Here is a 15,966-nt window from a genome sequence, read left to right as displayed (position 1 = left end):
GAGCTCTGGACGATCATGTGACGCATATGACACGCGCGGGTTGAACAATGGATTCTGCCAACAGCACTCTCTCTGCTGAGCTTTTCCTCGACACTGCGGGTGGAACAGGTGCACGTCAAACGCAAATTCGAGAACGTCGGATTAAAGTTATCCCACTACATTACCATTTAAAAGCTGAACAAAATTGAAAAGCACTGAATATAATTGATGATAGGTTTTAAAGCCCTTTCCATTGCTATATTTATTATGGAATCTACGTGGACGGGGATAAAAACTGGGGTAGGGAAAAGTGTGATAATAGTGGGTTCGAACCCCACTGTTGGCAGCCATGAAGAATGGTTTTCTGTGGTTTCCCATTTTTACAACAGGCAAATGCTTGGGGCTCTACCTCAATAAAGGCCACGGCCGCTTCCTTTCCGTTCTTCTAGACATTTCCTATCCCATAGTCGCCATAAGACCTACAGTATCTGTATCTTTGTGATGTAAAGCAAATTGAAAGAAAGAAAGAAAGAAAGAAAGAAAGAAAGAAAGAAAGAAAGATGTGATAGGCGAGTTGCATAGCGGTTGGCTTCTCACAAAGGGGGTCGCGGTTCGAATCCTGGAGAATATATGAGGGATTTTCAAAATGGGAAGTTTCATCCGTCTGATTTAGATTCCATGTGAAACGGGAGGCCCTGTGATTATGATCACGATACCAACAGTTGGGTAAAACTATGGCGCCCTTATTCTAAATTTATACAAGGTAGATGCTATGCTAGTCTCCAGGGCTACCGATAGTGGGGATCGAACCCACTCTCTCCGGAATGCAAGCTCACAGCTGCACGCCCCTAACCGCACGGCCAACTCGCTCGGTGAAGTGAGTGTTATTGTATACTATAGGAAATATCTTCAACTTGTTTATAATCTACTTATGTACAATAGTCATGGATGGTTTGGAACACGTTGCGACATTTTTCAACACAACTTGTATTAGAAGGGCGTGTGTCAATGTAAATACAAAATAAAACTTTGTCTCTAGTGTATTTTTTATTCTTGCAGAAGGCCTGATTTCATTAAACATATGTTTTACAAGTGAGAAAAGTTAGTTCTGAATGTTAAATATAGTACATTCAACTATTAAATTGAAGTCTGTAAAGATGGTGTATCTTTTACAATGACAATGATGACGTACTATAGATAGATGATTCGGGTTACTCACATTGTTGTCCGTCAAAGAATGGAGAAGGTCATTCAGAAGAGTAGTCTACTATTTATTCTCCTTGGCATATCGCCGCGGATATTAGCGTTGAACCTAAAACAAAAGAGATATAAAAATGTTGAAATAATGATTACGGGTACTAAAACACACTTGTAAAATGGACTAATTAAAAAAATGAGAAGTAAGGCAATAAAAGGAAGAATGGTTTTTCACTTAAATTGAACACATTTTGTTAATTAATTGCGATGTTCTGTGGAGAGCTCCAGATATCTTCATCTCTGTTCTGTTTACCAGCCAACTCTGTCTGATGACATGTTGCTGACAGCAAACATTTCATTTTTATGCTTGAGATGAGGACCTACTATCACAAACTTTCTCAGTGTACTGGTAAATTAATTTTCACAATATCATATTTCACGAAAGCAGTGGTAGGAAAGTAATCTTCCCTACCTTTATGTTCAGTCTGGCGAATTCAATGGGATAACAAATCCTCTATTTTCAATTACCTTAGAGCCCTCATCTTTTCGAAAAATGTTCGAAAATGTTTATATCGAGGTCATGGCTGCAAGTTCTGACGTTAAATGCGTACCGCGTAGAGATGGGAGTTAAATATCGTAACATGATAATGTTATCCTGCTCCATCACAGTTAAGCTGATACAGAAATAACATGTTTCACCAGAGAATCTATTACAAAAATAACTGTTTTAGGGAAACTAAGGAAAGGAAAGGGTGTTTCAATCAATCATCAATCAATCACCATTGATTTGCATTTAGTGCTGTCACGCAAGTCATAGATTCCGTATCTAAGGGATATTAGGCTCCGTTTAAGGAAGCACTGGAGTTCTCTTTAAGCTCTCCCTCCTTCACAGGCGCTAGTGATGATTTTGTAAGAGCTTAGAGACCGTATTGGTTGCCGATTAAAGATATTCTTTAGTTATTTCAAGCGCTTTGTATTAGGCTTACTGGTGGTAATACATACAGTAGCGTATTTCCTCAAAACAGTTCCACGTGGTTATATTTAGCGGTTAACACTCTGCTATGTTCACAAGATTTTTTACACGTAACTATTCTTTACGCTGTGCTGTGGACAATGAACAAAAGATAGAAAAATAATCGTCTGTGGCCATTTTCACGGTCACAGATCATGTAACTAAATTTGTCCGATACGATTTATGTGAAACAACTCTCAGTTATAGGGAAACGGTTCCTAACATGAAGAAACATGTTAAAAGAAGGCAATTAATAATAATTGTACCGGGCGGTACACCTCCACGCCGCTAATTCAAACTTTGCGCCAGTTGAAAATCCTCTGCTGGAGGAAGTCCGAACTTTATCTAATGTATTAATTTTCAAGTTACCCAGAAGATGTCACTACTTGGAAATTTTGAAGTTTCTGAACTGGGTCGTTTTCGACGTATTTTTGTTTTGCTTGTAGTAAGAAGTGTGAACTTTCTCTTCTAGAGGACACTACTGAAGAACTACTATAGTGCCCCCTAGTGCAAGGTGAAAGAACTGTTTTTTTTGGAGAAATTTTTATTTGAAAAGTTTGTTTCTTGTTAAATTTCTTTCTGGTATTGTTTAAGTTGGCTGTATACCCCTTTCTTTCCCCTTGTTTTGAATTTAGCCAATCCCGAATTTCTTTAATTAATTTATGACCAATAAGGTGTTTCTTCTTCAAATTGGATATGCTGCTTAACCCTAACCAATAAATGATTGTGGGCGGGTGTTTTCTTTCCTGAAACGCCTCGAACTTTCCGCGAGAGTATATAAACTGCTGATTTTCGGGTCTCCGCGCCACTTCTGTACCATATTTCAGTGTGTAAAGTACATAGCAGGGGGCGGGAAGCGCCTCTTTCTTCGGACAGCAGTTCAACAACCAGGTAATGGCCGTATAATAACTTCTTTTCTTGCTAGCTCAGCAGTTTAACTCTCGGGGCGGGTCCGAAGCTTTTCCACCATGTAACTTTTCCCTAAAATGTAAAGACTCTTAGTATCTATTCTCTTTTATGCTACATATTGGGATAGAGAGTGCTTAACCCTCTCGAGCTCCCACTCATATTGTTTTGAGGTGAACTTACCTTTTCACAACCAATTCTTCTTTAACGTAATGTAAATTGTTTCCTTCTAAAGTCACCTCGTTAGTATGGGATTAGCCCTTGCATTTGTGGCCTAGAGCCAGATTAGGTTTTAAAACAAAATATATTAGGAGTGCAGTTCGCCTCCTCTCACATTGGTATTTTAGAGGCCATGTAATTATCCTTTTCTCGCTTAATAGGCCTCAGTAGGTTGGGTATTTTACCCCTGTGTTTACGTCCTTAGAGGACAGCTTGAAGGTCGAGTTAGGTGTGGCCTTTTGATAGGCTTAAAACTTTGAGAGCGGATCGCTCTTTTGAAATTTGTTTCTGCGTGCCTCGAGGAGGTCTTACTGTGTAATTTGGAGCAAGTGCTCCTGGGCATGATTGGGGTTTTCTGCCCCTTTGTTAAACCTTATGTACATGTAAGCTTGGGCTAACTGCTCAAGAATTGTGAGTTCGGGGCTCGAAGCCCAAAGCCTGTAAATACTGTTGTTGCTCTTTTGTTGCCTTGCTACTCTGTACCTTCCATGCTTGTTATTTCTTGATTTTGAAAAGAGAATATAACCTTGTTAAATTTTACATTAACTTTAATTTCGTAGTTTGAGACCCGTTCACCCCCGCACCTTCTTTCACCTCTACCTACCACAAAAATACGGTAACAAATGGTAGCAGAGCGTGGTTGAATGGGTCTCAATTTAGCCCCTTTTGACGGCTAAACATTGCTTTGATCAGAACTCTAACAATTTTCTCAGTTGCTGGAATTTTTGATTTTTCCTGTTTCAAATTTGTTCTGTCATCATGCCCGGCCCGCGCGATGTTCTCCATCTTAACTATTTGCGCAAGGAAGAGTTGATCTATGAATTCACTATTAGAAACGTGCAATCTGGAGGCACGGTTGCGGTAGACACAAACAAGCTTAGAGAGTCCCTTGATTTGCCCATTTCCATCCCCACTTTGGGAGAGAAAGAAATTGACGACTCTCTTTCCACGATCATCGAGAATATTACTGGGCTAGCATCTGTAGTTAGTTTTTTTGACGAAAATGATCCTTCTCCTAATCAAATTAAGCGTGTGCAAGCCAGGCTATTTCATTTTTCAAATAGAGTTAACGATCTGTTGTCTCTGAAGTTGAATGACGTTCAGAGGAAGGAAGCTAGTACGGTGCTTGAAAATATTTCTGACTTATCTAGTAAGGTTACTCAATTGTTAACTGGGGAAGTTCCTCCCAAAACTGATCAACCCGCTACGGTGAATGTAGGTAGCGAGGAAGAGCCTCCTACGGGAGAAGTCAATAGGAAAACCGTTGGAGCTCAAACTATCTCTGCCCCATTGGACAACGAGTCTGAACGCCGTACGTCGTTGAATAATGTACGTTCTGAACTAACTTCTTTGCCACTGAAACCTTTACCTACTATGTCACCTGGGTTCAGCAGCTTGCCTCATCCATTAGCAATGTTGCTCAGAGGTATCTCTAAGTTTTCTGTTAATACCACCAGTGAAGTTATTTCATTCTTAAGGTTTTTAGTTGAATTTCAGGATCATGCCCTTGTTTTTTCTCTTTCTCCGTGTCAAATTTTACAGATAATTTATCCTTATGCAATTGGTATTCTCTCAGATAAAAGAGTAAGAGCCATTGCCGAACAGTCATCTATTGAAGATTTTCATGCACATCTGCTTGCAAATTTTATTCCTGCTCGCGCGAGGTCATCCCTGATTCAGAAGTACTATTATCGAGTACAGAGATTGGATGAAAATCTGGCTGATTTCATACAAGACATTAAGTTCTATACTAGGGTGTTTGCTCTTCACTTCCCTGAGGATCAGATTGTACAAGCTATTGTGGAAGGCATTTCACCATCTTATAGGTCATATTTGTGTTTCGCGGCGTGCCCGCAAACTTTCTCTGAACTTGAAGCATTGGCCGTCTCAGCGGAAGGAGTTAGATACGCCGATTCCTTGCGTGTCGCGAAAGAACCCCCTCCTTCGTTCAGTAATACTCGGCCTCCACCTCGCCGACCAGTCACACCCCGTAAATGTTATGCTTGCGGGTCGCCTGACCATCTTCGCAATAAATGTCCATTGGTCAAAACTAGTAGGGTAAATAATGGAGCTGGTTCATCACAAGGCTGTTTTAAATGTGGAGCTTTCTCACATATCGCCAAGAATTGCCCAAATTCAAATAGCACCCCCTCCTGCTCAACCTCTGGTGCAAATTCCACCAATGCCAATAATAAAAGATGACTAGTGGCTTCGGCTGAGTCGACTAATCCATCTTTCCGAGGCTCAGCCCCTGGTAAACAGATCGAAAATTCAGGGAACGTTCAATCTGCAAATCCATCTTTTGAATGCCCCAAAGAGTGTCTTAGGATTGCGGCGGATACCCCCGCACCGGTCCCCTTTCTCAAAATTGAGTTAAATAATGAGCCAATAACAGCTCTATTAGATTCAGGCAGTGTTTGTTCTATTATTTCGGCTGAATGGTATGCAAAATTGAAATCTGTTTGTAAACTTCCTGACTATTGTTCCTCTTCGGTCCAATATGTTTCGGCTAATTCATCTCCATTAGAAATTCTAGGTTCTTTACAGGTCAAAATTCGTATTTTTAAATTTACATGGAAAATCAAATTGTTTGTGGCTAAGCACTTGTCTTGCCCCATCATATTGGGAGCTGACTTCATTTCTCACACTGGTCTTGTGCTCGATCTTCAGAGTAAGTCGTGCACATTCAAATTTGCTTCCAATTGTAAAATCCCCTTGTTAAAATGTAATTCTGCATCATGTTCATCTATTTCGCCTACCCAGGATGAGATGTTGTTAGACCTTAGACATCTACCTGAGGAGCAGGCTGATAGTATTCGTAAGTTGTGTCAGTCGTTTCCAGAGGTGTTCTCTGATACTCTTGGTGTTACTAACCTTATTGAATACAAAATTGAGGTCACGGATTCGATTCCTGTCCGTTTTCCACCTTATAGGCTATCTCCACCAAAAATGAAGGCTCTGAAAGAAATTATCGATCAGATGTTGAAGGATGGTATTATTAGGCCCTCTAAGTCGGCGTATTCTTCGCCTATTTTTCTAGTCCCGAAACACCAAGGGGGCTTCAGGCCTGTCATTGATTATAGGGCTCTCAATCGGAAGGTGGTGTTACAATCTGTGCCCCTTCCTGACCTTCATTCTTGTTTTTCATGGTTTCGTAAGGCCAAATTCTTTACTATCTTGGACTTGAATCAGGCCTATAATCAAATTCCCCTAGCGGAGGAGTCTAAACATCTTACAGCGTTTGCCACGGATTGGAATTTGTATGAATACAACCGCGTGCCTTTCGGGCTCCCCACGGGAGCAGCTGTACTCGCTAGGCTGCTAGATAGGGTCTTCTCCGACATCAAATTTGAGTACTTGTATCACTACTTGGATGATGTCGTCGTATTTTCGGAGACCTTTGAAGAACATCTAGATCATCTGCGAGAAGTTCTCAATCGCCTGCGTAAGGCTGGGTTAACTGTTAAATTGTCCAAGGTTGCCTTCGCTAAACCCTCCATGTCATTCCTAGGGCATATTGTGTTACCTGATGGTGTGGCAGTCGATCATTCTAGAACACAGGCCATCCGTGATTTTAAACCTCCCAAGGACATTAAAGGTATCGCCAGGTTCATTGGTATGGTGAATTTCTTCAGGAAGTTTATTCCTAACTTTGCTAATAGAGCGGCGCCCTTAAACCTCCTTCGTAGGAAAGGCATCAAATTCGAGTGGGGACCTTCTCAACAAGCCGCTTTTGAAGATCTTAAATTAGCTCTCTGTAATGTCCCTGTCCTTGCTATGCCTGATTTCTCAAAGAAATTCATCGTCCAAACTGACGCGTCGTCGTCAGCAGTAGCAGCAGTCCTTCTTCAAGAGACTGAATTAGGGAGGCGACCCATCGCCTATGCATCTAGGACTCTATCGGCTCAAGAAGCCAAGTATTCCATCTATGAGCTCGAAGGTTTGGCAGTCTTATTTGCCTTAGAAAAGTTCCGTCTCTATCTGGAACATGTCAAATTCGACCTGGAGACAGATAACCAAGCCTTAAGCTGGGTCTTAGGTAGGCCGCGTCGTACTGGTCGTATAGCCCGTTGGGCCATCCGAATTTCTGCCTTCAATTCGATGTCAGGCATATCAGAGGGACCGAAAATGTTGTTGCCGATGGACTCAGCCGTATGTTTTCCAACGACGTCGAGACCTATGAACCGGTCGATAGTTCATCTCCTCCCGAGTCCATGCTATCTGATGTTAATGCCATCTTAACAGATGCTCCCATGCTCTTTATGGATATCGAGAAATACCAACGTGAAGATCCGACGCTGGCTCCGATAATGGAAACCCTTTCTTCTGGGGAACAAGTCGTCCCTTATGTTCTGAGGAATGGTGTTTTATGTTGCCCATCGAGGCATGATAAGATGATGAAGGTTGTCGTTCCAGCTGTTCTTGTACCTATGATCTTCAAGTACTATCATGAGACCCCATTAGGCGGGCATCTTGGAATCTTTAAAACTCGTGAAAAGATTCGTGAAAGGTTCATCTGGAAGGGTATGGACGGTGAAATCCGTGAACTAGTAAAAGTTTGTAAATCTTGTTTGCTTAGTAAACCCACCATGTACACCAAGGTAGGCCTTTTGTCTTCGCATCAGGCTTCGCGCCCCATGGAACGCCTGTATATTGATTATGTAGGACCCTTCCCCCAGTCAAAGGGAAATGCCAACAAGTTCATCTTTGTATGCGTAGATGGTTTTACAAGATTTTCCTGGTTATTTCCGACTAAGCTGGCTACCGCTCAGTCCACAATTACTTGCCTAAATTCTATTTTTGCTTCTTTTGGTCCGTGCCAATATATTGTGTCTGATAATGCTAAGGCGTTCACATCAAATCTTTTTCGTAAATTCTGTTTTGACTTGTCCATCTCTCATGTAACTACTTCTGCTTATTACCCTCAACCATCTCTGGCTGAACGGGTTAATCGTAATCTCAGGTCCGCGCTTATTGCCTATCATCATGAAGATCATTCTAGGTGGGACACGTCCCTGCATTGGTTAGCTTTTGCTTTGAATTCGGCGGTTCATGAATCTCACAAGTTTACCCCAGCTTCTTTGATGTTCAAGTTCGTTCCCAACACGCCGCTCTCTAACCTCTGGTCTCTGAGTGACATTTTACCCGAGACAATAGATCCGGATAATATTAAAGATCTTTGGAAGAAAGCAAAAGCCAATCTTAAGGTGTATCATGAAAAGGTTAGGGAAAGATATGATCGTGGACGGAGACCCACCAATTTGAAAGTAGGCGACCAAGTGATGGTCAAGAATTTTGTTTCCGCGGGCAAGCTTGCCCCCAGATTTCATGGGCCGTGTGTCATTCTCGATTTCCTTACGCCGGTTACGTTGTTATTAAGTAATCCAGCCACCGAGAGGATATTTATGGTTCACCTGTCGCAGGTGAAACCTGTATAATTTCTGTGCTAACTTGCTTCATATAATCTTGAAAGGAATATGAAGGTTATATTTTTTTTGAAGTTTTCACTTTTAAGGCCTTCTGCCCCTTCTATAATATTTTGTTTTATATGTAAGCATTTTTGTAAAACCTTCCCCGAACCGTTAAACTGCCATCCTGTCGTTGCCACGGCCATTACCACTATCCCGTCTCCTGCTCCACTACACACAGTGGCTTGTACATGAAATAAATATCTCCACGCCGCTGGCCCCTCAACCTCACCACAATGAATGTACCCTACTATCATTCTGGTCCAACAAAAATTCTGCCGTCGAGCTTTAATGTTTCAGTGCCCCCGCAGCCGCGCGGCGCCGTGCCGCGACTGGGATAGAGGAAGGGCCCCCTCTACTCCAGCGAGGTCGACATGTGCACGGCGAGCCGGAGCCCTCCTCCCGGCCAAGGCTGATGTGCGGCGCACAACCTACTTGCCCGCAGCCTGTATATGTTCACCGCGGGCGTGGCGTGCTTCAACACCACTACTCCTCCCATAGTGCGGGCGAGCGGTATCTCAGGGTACTTGAGGGGACCGAGCGGCCTCCTCTGGACACAAGCTGCAGCGGCCGGTCTGGCCATCCAATTTAATCAACTACATGGACATTTACTATCAGCAATTACTACACTTGGGAATTCTACTGCAATATTTGGTGGACTTTGAAAATTTTTCTTCACTTTCAAGTATTAAAAGTTTTTCTTCTGAATTCAATTCCTACAAACATAAAGACATTACTTCAACGGTTACTACAAGAATTTTGAAACTGCATCAAACCAAATTTAGAAAATTTTTATAAATGCTTCTGCAATTAATCTCCATATCAACATCATAACTTGGACCTTATTTTCAAACAAATTTCATGTGTCACCACTGGAGGGACTTTTTTTTTTGGGTGGGGGGGAGGTCTGTACCGGGCGGTACACCTCCACGCCGCTAATTCAAACTTTGCGCCAGTTGAAAATCCTCTGCTGGAGGAAGTCCGAACTTTATCTAATGTATTAATTTTCAAGTTACCCAGAAGATGTCACTACTTGGAAATTTTGAAGTTTCTGAACTGGGTCGTTTTCGACGTATTTTTGTTTTGCTTGTAGTAAGAAGTGTGAACTTTCTCTTCTAGAGGACACTACTGAAGAACTACTATAGTGCACCCTAGTGCAAGGTGAAAGAACTGTTTTTTTGGAGAAATTTTTATTTCAAACGTTTGTTTCTTGTTAAATTTCTTTCTGGTATTGTTTAAGTTGGTTGTATACCCCTTTCTTTCCCCTTGTTTTGAATTTAGCCAATCCCGAATTTCTTTAATTAATTTATGACCAATAAGGTGTTTCTTCTTCAAATTGGATATGCTGCTTAACCCTAACCAATAAATGATTGTGGGCGGGTGTTTTCTTTCCTGAAACGCCTCGAACTTTCCGCGAGAGTTTATAAACTGCTGATTTTCGGGTCTCCACGCCACTTCTTTACCATCTTTCAGTGTGTAAAGTACATAGCAGGGGGCGGGAAGCGCCTCTTTCTTCGGACAGCAGTTCAACAACCAGGTAATGGCCGTATAATAACTTCTTTTCTTGCTAGCTCAGCAGTTTAACTCTCGGGGCGGGTCCGAAGCTTTTCCACCATGTAACTTTTCCCTAAAATGTAAAGACTCTTAGTATCTATTCTCTTTTATGCTACATATTGGGATAGAGAGTGCTTAACCCTCTCGAGCTCCCACTCATATTGTTTTGAGGTGAACTTACCTTTTCACAACCAATTCTTCTTTAACGTAATGTAAATTGTTTCCTTCTAAAGTCACCTCGTTAGTATGGGATTAGCCCTTGCATTTGTGGCCTAGAGCCAGATTAGGTTTTAAAACAAAATATATTAGGAGTGCAGTTCGCCTCCTCTCACATTGGTATTTTAGAGGCCATGTAATTATCCTTTTCTCGCTTAATAGGCCTCAGTTGGTTGGGTATTTTACCCCTGTGTTTACGTCCTTAGAGGACAGCTTGAAGGTCGAGTTAGGTGTGGCCTTTTGATAGGCTTAAAACTTTGAGAGCGGATCGCTCTTTTGAAATTTGTTTCTGCGTGCCTCGAGGAGGTCTTACTGTGTAATTTGGAGCAAGTGCTCCTGGACATGATTGGGGTTTTCTGCCCATTTGTTAAACCTTATGTACATGTAAGCTTGGGCTAACTGCTCAAGAATTGTGAGTTCGGGGCTCGAAGCCCAAAGCCTGTAAATACTGTTGTTGCTCTTTTGTTGCCTTGCTACTCTGTACCTTCCATGCTTGTTATTTCTTGATTTTGAAAAGAGAATATAACCTTGTTAAATTTTACATTAACTTTAATTTCGTAGTTTGAGACCCGTTCACCCCCGCACCTTCTTTCACCTCTACCTACCACAAAAATACGGTAACAATAATAATAATGATAATAATAATAATAATAATAATAATAATAATAATAATGGAACGGAATTTGGAGGAAAAAGAAATTACATGAAATCTATCAAGTTACAGAAAAATATCAAAGATACAATCAGGACATCACGAGTAAAATTTTATGGTCACTTATATAGATTGGATAATAACAGGCTCACAAAGAAAATTTTAAACCTAGCCTTATCTATGAAAATCACAATAATTGGCTAAAAAAATCAGTGAAGACCAACATTAAATTGGCAGTAATGAAGAAACCATTCAAGATAGAATAAGATTCAGAATCTTAATTCACAAACACAAATTTTCTGTAAAGCCCGCCCGACTAAATATGGATGCACTGAACAACGTAAAATGGAACACAGCGAGAGGATGAAGAGATAATGGGAAGAGGAGAAGAAAAACAAAAAAATGTGCTAAGAAGTTCAGTCGCGCTCCTTATTTGGGCATAAGGAATTATTATTATTATTAATAATAATAATAATAATAATAATAATAATAATAATAATAATAATAATAAGAGGGGTTTAGCCCTGAACTGAGTAGGGGTTAGGCATAACTCTACGTGAGACACTGGGGTGGGGACCCTCAACCCCGGCACGGCGCGTCCCAATGGCTGATAGGAGAAGTTCCTGCAGAAATGCAGGACAGGTGTGAATAAGGCCTAGCCAAATAAGCATCCGCGGATCAACTGAGGGAATGAGAATATGGTCAACGGCCTCGATGGCAGAAGAAGATATATCTCAATGGCGGGGAGGGCGGATGATCATACTAAACACAAACCATCTAGTAGCGTCTGTACCCTATGTTAGAGGCGGCTGTGAAAGGTGTCTGTACCCCATGTTAGGGGCAGCCTCATTAAAATCCTGCCAGTAGGTATAAAATGAAACCCATCATTGATGGAGGAAATTAATAATAGAAATGAGCCTCGGAAAAGGACGCTACCCGAGGTTCGTCGGGGCATGCTTGGAGCTGGTGCTGAGCAAGACAGAAGACAATCCCACCAGTGACATGATGCTGATCAGGCGGGCACATGTCGGGTCACCCGAAAATTCAACAGCCGACAATTCAGCTAGGAGAACTCAACAGTTACCTCTCCTTCTGCTCGAGGTGTTTCAGAAGTTCACCTGACCACCAAGGCAGGTAAACAGAGGCAGCGCTTGAAATGGACAGATGATATGAATACATTCATAATGCGCTCCTACTTCATAACTACGAACTTAGAGAAAGACCTTACAACATACAGGAAATATATGCAAGGATTGTTTGTGGAGAAATTTCCCCAGTACTTCTTGGTCACAGAACAAAGAGCTGCAGACCAAAGACGTGCGTAGTAACCAACAACAGATTTCCTGCTACAATAATTCAAATTTTTAAAGAAGAAGCTGCTAAAGTTCTGGCTACGAGGCCGAACAGTGAAGGCAACTACATCTCAGTGTCTCAAATTGGGCAAGACGATACTGGAAGAAAGGAACCACAGGAAGACAACTCTGTGGAAATAAGAGAAACTGGTGATACGTCAGGTGCTGATGAAACACGTCATGCTGAAGACATGTTTAAAGAGGCAATGGTGGAATTCGTGGGTCTCAGAGTGAACTATAGACCGAAACTGCCCAAAATTCGAGAAACACCAATGAGCAAAACCCTTGTAAGTACTGTACAATACATGGTAAAGAAATATATAGAAACATCCAGTAGCATAGAGGAAACAAATGCATTCGTTTATTGCGCAACAGTAACTGTGGTCAGGCTAAACAACCAAAATCTAATACCACTCTTCACAAGCTCTCGTAAGAACGCACATTCAGAATACATTACACCATGGCAATGTCGATTACAAAGTGATATCCAAGAACTAAGGAACACTATAGGTAAACTTTCCTCGCACCTCTGTAACAAAACTAAAACGGAAAACTAACAGATAATTGAGGAATGTGTTCAGGAAAATTAACAACCACACAAAGCAACCTGGGCACAGAGAAAAGGTTAAAGAATACATTGGCATCCAAAAACAAAAGTTGTGTGCAAAATCACCAAGACTCAGGAGGTACAAAGGGTCTCGAACTAGTAAATTGTATAACAAGCTTTTCTCCAAGAATGAGGGCCAATTCTATAGGACGCTCAAGAACTTCCAAGTATGCAGGACACGGAAAGCTTTTGGAAACTATTTGGTGTACCAACACAGTCCACAATACAAACAAATCATGGATTAAGGAAGAGCAAAACAACAATGGTGATGCAGAAATGAGTTTTCATACCATAGAAGAAAGCCATGTGAGTAATGCTGCCAGGAGAACTCAAAGTTGGAAAGCAGCAGGTACAGACAAAATAAAATATTTTGGTACAAACATTTCATTTGTGTGCACAAGAACATAGCCCAACAATTCACTTACCTCGTGCATCATCCCCCAGAGTGGCCTGAATTTCTTACGTCAGGAATTACATACCTACTACCTAAGGAAGGTGGAAATGCTAAAGATCAATCAAAGTCTGGACCACCCGCACGTCTGAAGAGTCGAATATGTGGTCTCAGTACCTCATCCCTGTATCTCCCTGTACAAACGATCTACAAACTATTTACATGCATACTCAGAGAAGAATGTATAAACATATCAGCAACCATAACATTATGACTGAGGAGCAGAAAGGATGCAAAAAGTCATCACTAGGGTGCTAAGAACAGATAATCATCGACTCCGTTGTAACACAACAAGAAACGCACTCACAAAGGAACCTGTACACAGCGTATATAGATAATCAGAAAGCATTTGACTCAGTTTCCCGCTCATGGTTAAAAGAAGTACATTAGCGTCCAAAAGTTATTTTTTTTTGCTATTTGCTTTACGTCGCACCGACACAGATAGGTCTTATGGCGACGATGGGATAGGAAAGGCCTAGGAAGTGGAAGGAAGCGGCCGTGGCCTTAATTAAGGTACAGCTCCGGCATTTGCCTGGTGTGAAAATGGGAAACTACGGAAACCCATCTTCAGGGCTGCCGACAGTGGGGCTCGAACCCACTATCTCCCGATTACTAGATACTGGCAGCAGGCCGCACTTAAGCGACTGCAGCTATCGAGTTCGGTTGTGTCCAAAAGTTAAGCATAATCACTAAACGAGACCATAACGCCTGATAAGAACGTCAGACGGATTGCTGAACAAACGGAAGCTGACTCACACACCATGTCACACAACTTGTCCAAAAAAAAAAAAAAACCGTGTCAGAAAGGTTTTGATAGCTAAGGTACATCTTTCACAACAACTAGCAAAGCTCGGCAATGTCTTCCACAACAAAATATACTGTTAATAGGGTGTATGGTTACCCCTAACGGCCACACATGCTTCGCAGCGATGTGGTATGCTCTCTATCAGATTGTCCAAGAGTTCTTGTGGCAGTCGATCCCATTCCTCCGAAAGTGTAATGCGAAGGTCTTGGAGGGTCCTTGGCGGAGGCTGACGGGATGCATTTCGCCTCCCCAATGCATCCCAGGCATGTTCTATAGGATTCAGATCCGCAGACCTCGCTGGCCAGCCCATGCGATGAATGTCTTCCCCAGCCAGAAATTCATCCACCAGAGCAGCGCGGTGCGGTCGGGCATTATCGTCAATTAATAGGAAGTCTGGAGCACCCGCACGTCTGAAGAGTCGAATATGTGGTCTCAGTACCTCATTTCTGTATCTCCGAGCGTTAGCAGTGTTCTTCGGACCACCCATGAAGATGTGTAGGTCCGTACGCCCATTCAACATGATGCCGCCCCACACCATGACGCCACCACCACCACCACCACCACCATAATGGTCTCATTCCACGATGTTCCTGGGGCTGTATTGGCTACCCGGTTCTCTCCAGACTAATTTGCGACGGGAATAGTTCTGCAAACTGAAGCGTGATTCATCTGTGAAGAGCACATGCCTCCATTTATTCATGGTCCAGTTTCGATGTTGACGGCTCCACAGTAAACGGGCCCGTCTCTGTGCTGGAGTGAGCAGGACGCACACCGCTGGACTTCGGGCGAACAGCCCTGCTGTTCTGAGCATCCGGTACACAGTTTGCCGCAAAACGGCAACCCCTGAGGCGGCTGCAAGCTCCGCCGACAATTGTCTTGCAGGTGCACTCCGATTTCGTAGGGCGGTTAAGGCCAGATATCGGTCGTACTGTGGGGTGGTTATCCTTGGTCGACCTGGTACTGGCCTACGACTAACATCTCCTCATTTCAAAATCGTCCCCAAAGCCTGAAAATTATATTTTATGTCATATTCAAGGATACGGCGACTTCGCTCTGTATCTGGCCTACTTCCAGGCGGCCGATTATTCTACCCTGCAAAACGGGGTTCAAATGGCGTCGTTGTGCCATTATATTGTCAAGTTTACCAGGAGACTAAACTCCGCACACTATAACAGGGCAAACACGAGTGAGGGAATATGGGACGCAGGCACTGGCTGTGTTTACCTTGCGGTTACACCGCTAGTCAAAGCAGGGAACACTCTTTTCGTATACAGAGCGAACACGTAATGTTGGTAGGTGCATATGTCGTGCGATTTTCGGTCTATTTCCTGTTGCCGTGCTTACTCGTAACTTATGCTTAACTTTTGGACACTAGGGTAGTGTACTTCATTTGCACAGGATCAATCCTGCCGTAATTCATTTTCTTGAGGTTACTATGATCAATTGGAAGACAGTGCTCTGCAAAGACAGAAAATAAATGTATTATATCCGACACAATTAAAATCGAGCATGGTATATTTCAAGGAGAATTGTTAAGTCCTCTGTGGG

The 15,966-nt window shown here is 42.4% G+C and overlaps 1 protein-coding gene across 3 annotated transcripts in view; it reads right to left on the bottom strand.

The window, feature by feature from the left end:
* LOC136877470 (ubiquitin-conjugating enzyme E2Q-like protein 1) overlaps positions 1–15,966 on the bottom strand; it is a 1,121,162-nt gene that overhangs the window by 101,357 nt on the left and 1,003,839 nt on the right. For 2 of the 3 annotated variants that reach the window (XM_067151528.2, XM_068228658.1), the window contains one exon: positions 1,199–1,291. The exons of the other annotated variant lie outside the window; for it this stretch is intronic. The gene's annotated coding sequence lies outside the window, so the exon portion shown is untranslated. The remainder of the gene's footprint in view (positions 1–1,198; positions 1,292–15,966) is intronic. 3 annotated transcript variants of the gene reach the window in all.

Source organism: Anabrus simplex, chromosome 7 (assembly GCF_040414725.1).
Source record: "Anabrus simplex isolate iqAnaSimp1 chromosome 7, ASM4041472v1, whole genome shotgun sequence".
Classification (NCBI taxonomy): domain Eukaryota; kingdom Metazoa; phylum Arthropoda; class Insecta; order Orthoptera; family Tettigoniidae; genus Anabrus; species Anabrus simplex.
The sequence above is the reverse complement of the archived record's forward strand: the minus strand, read 5'-3'. Positions and strand labels throughout refer to the sequence as shown.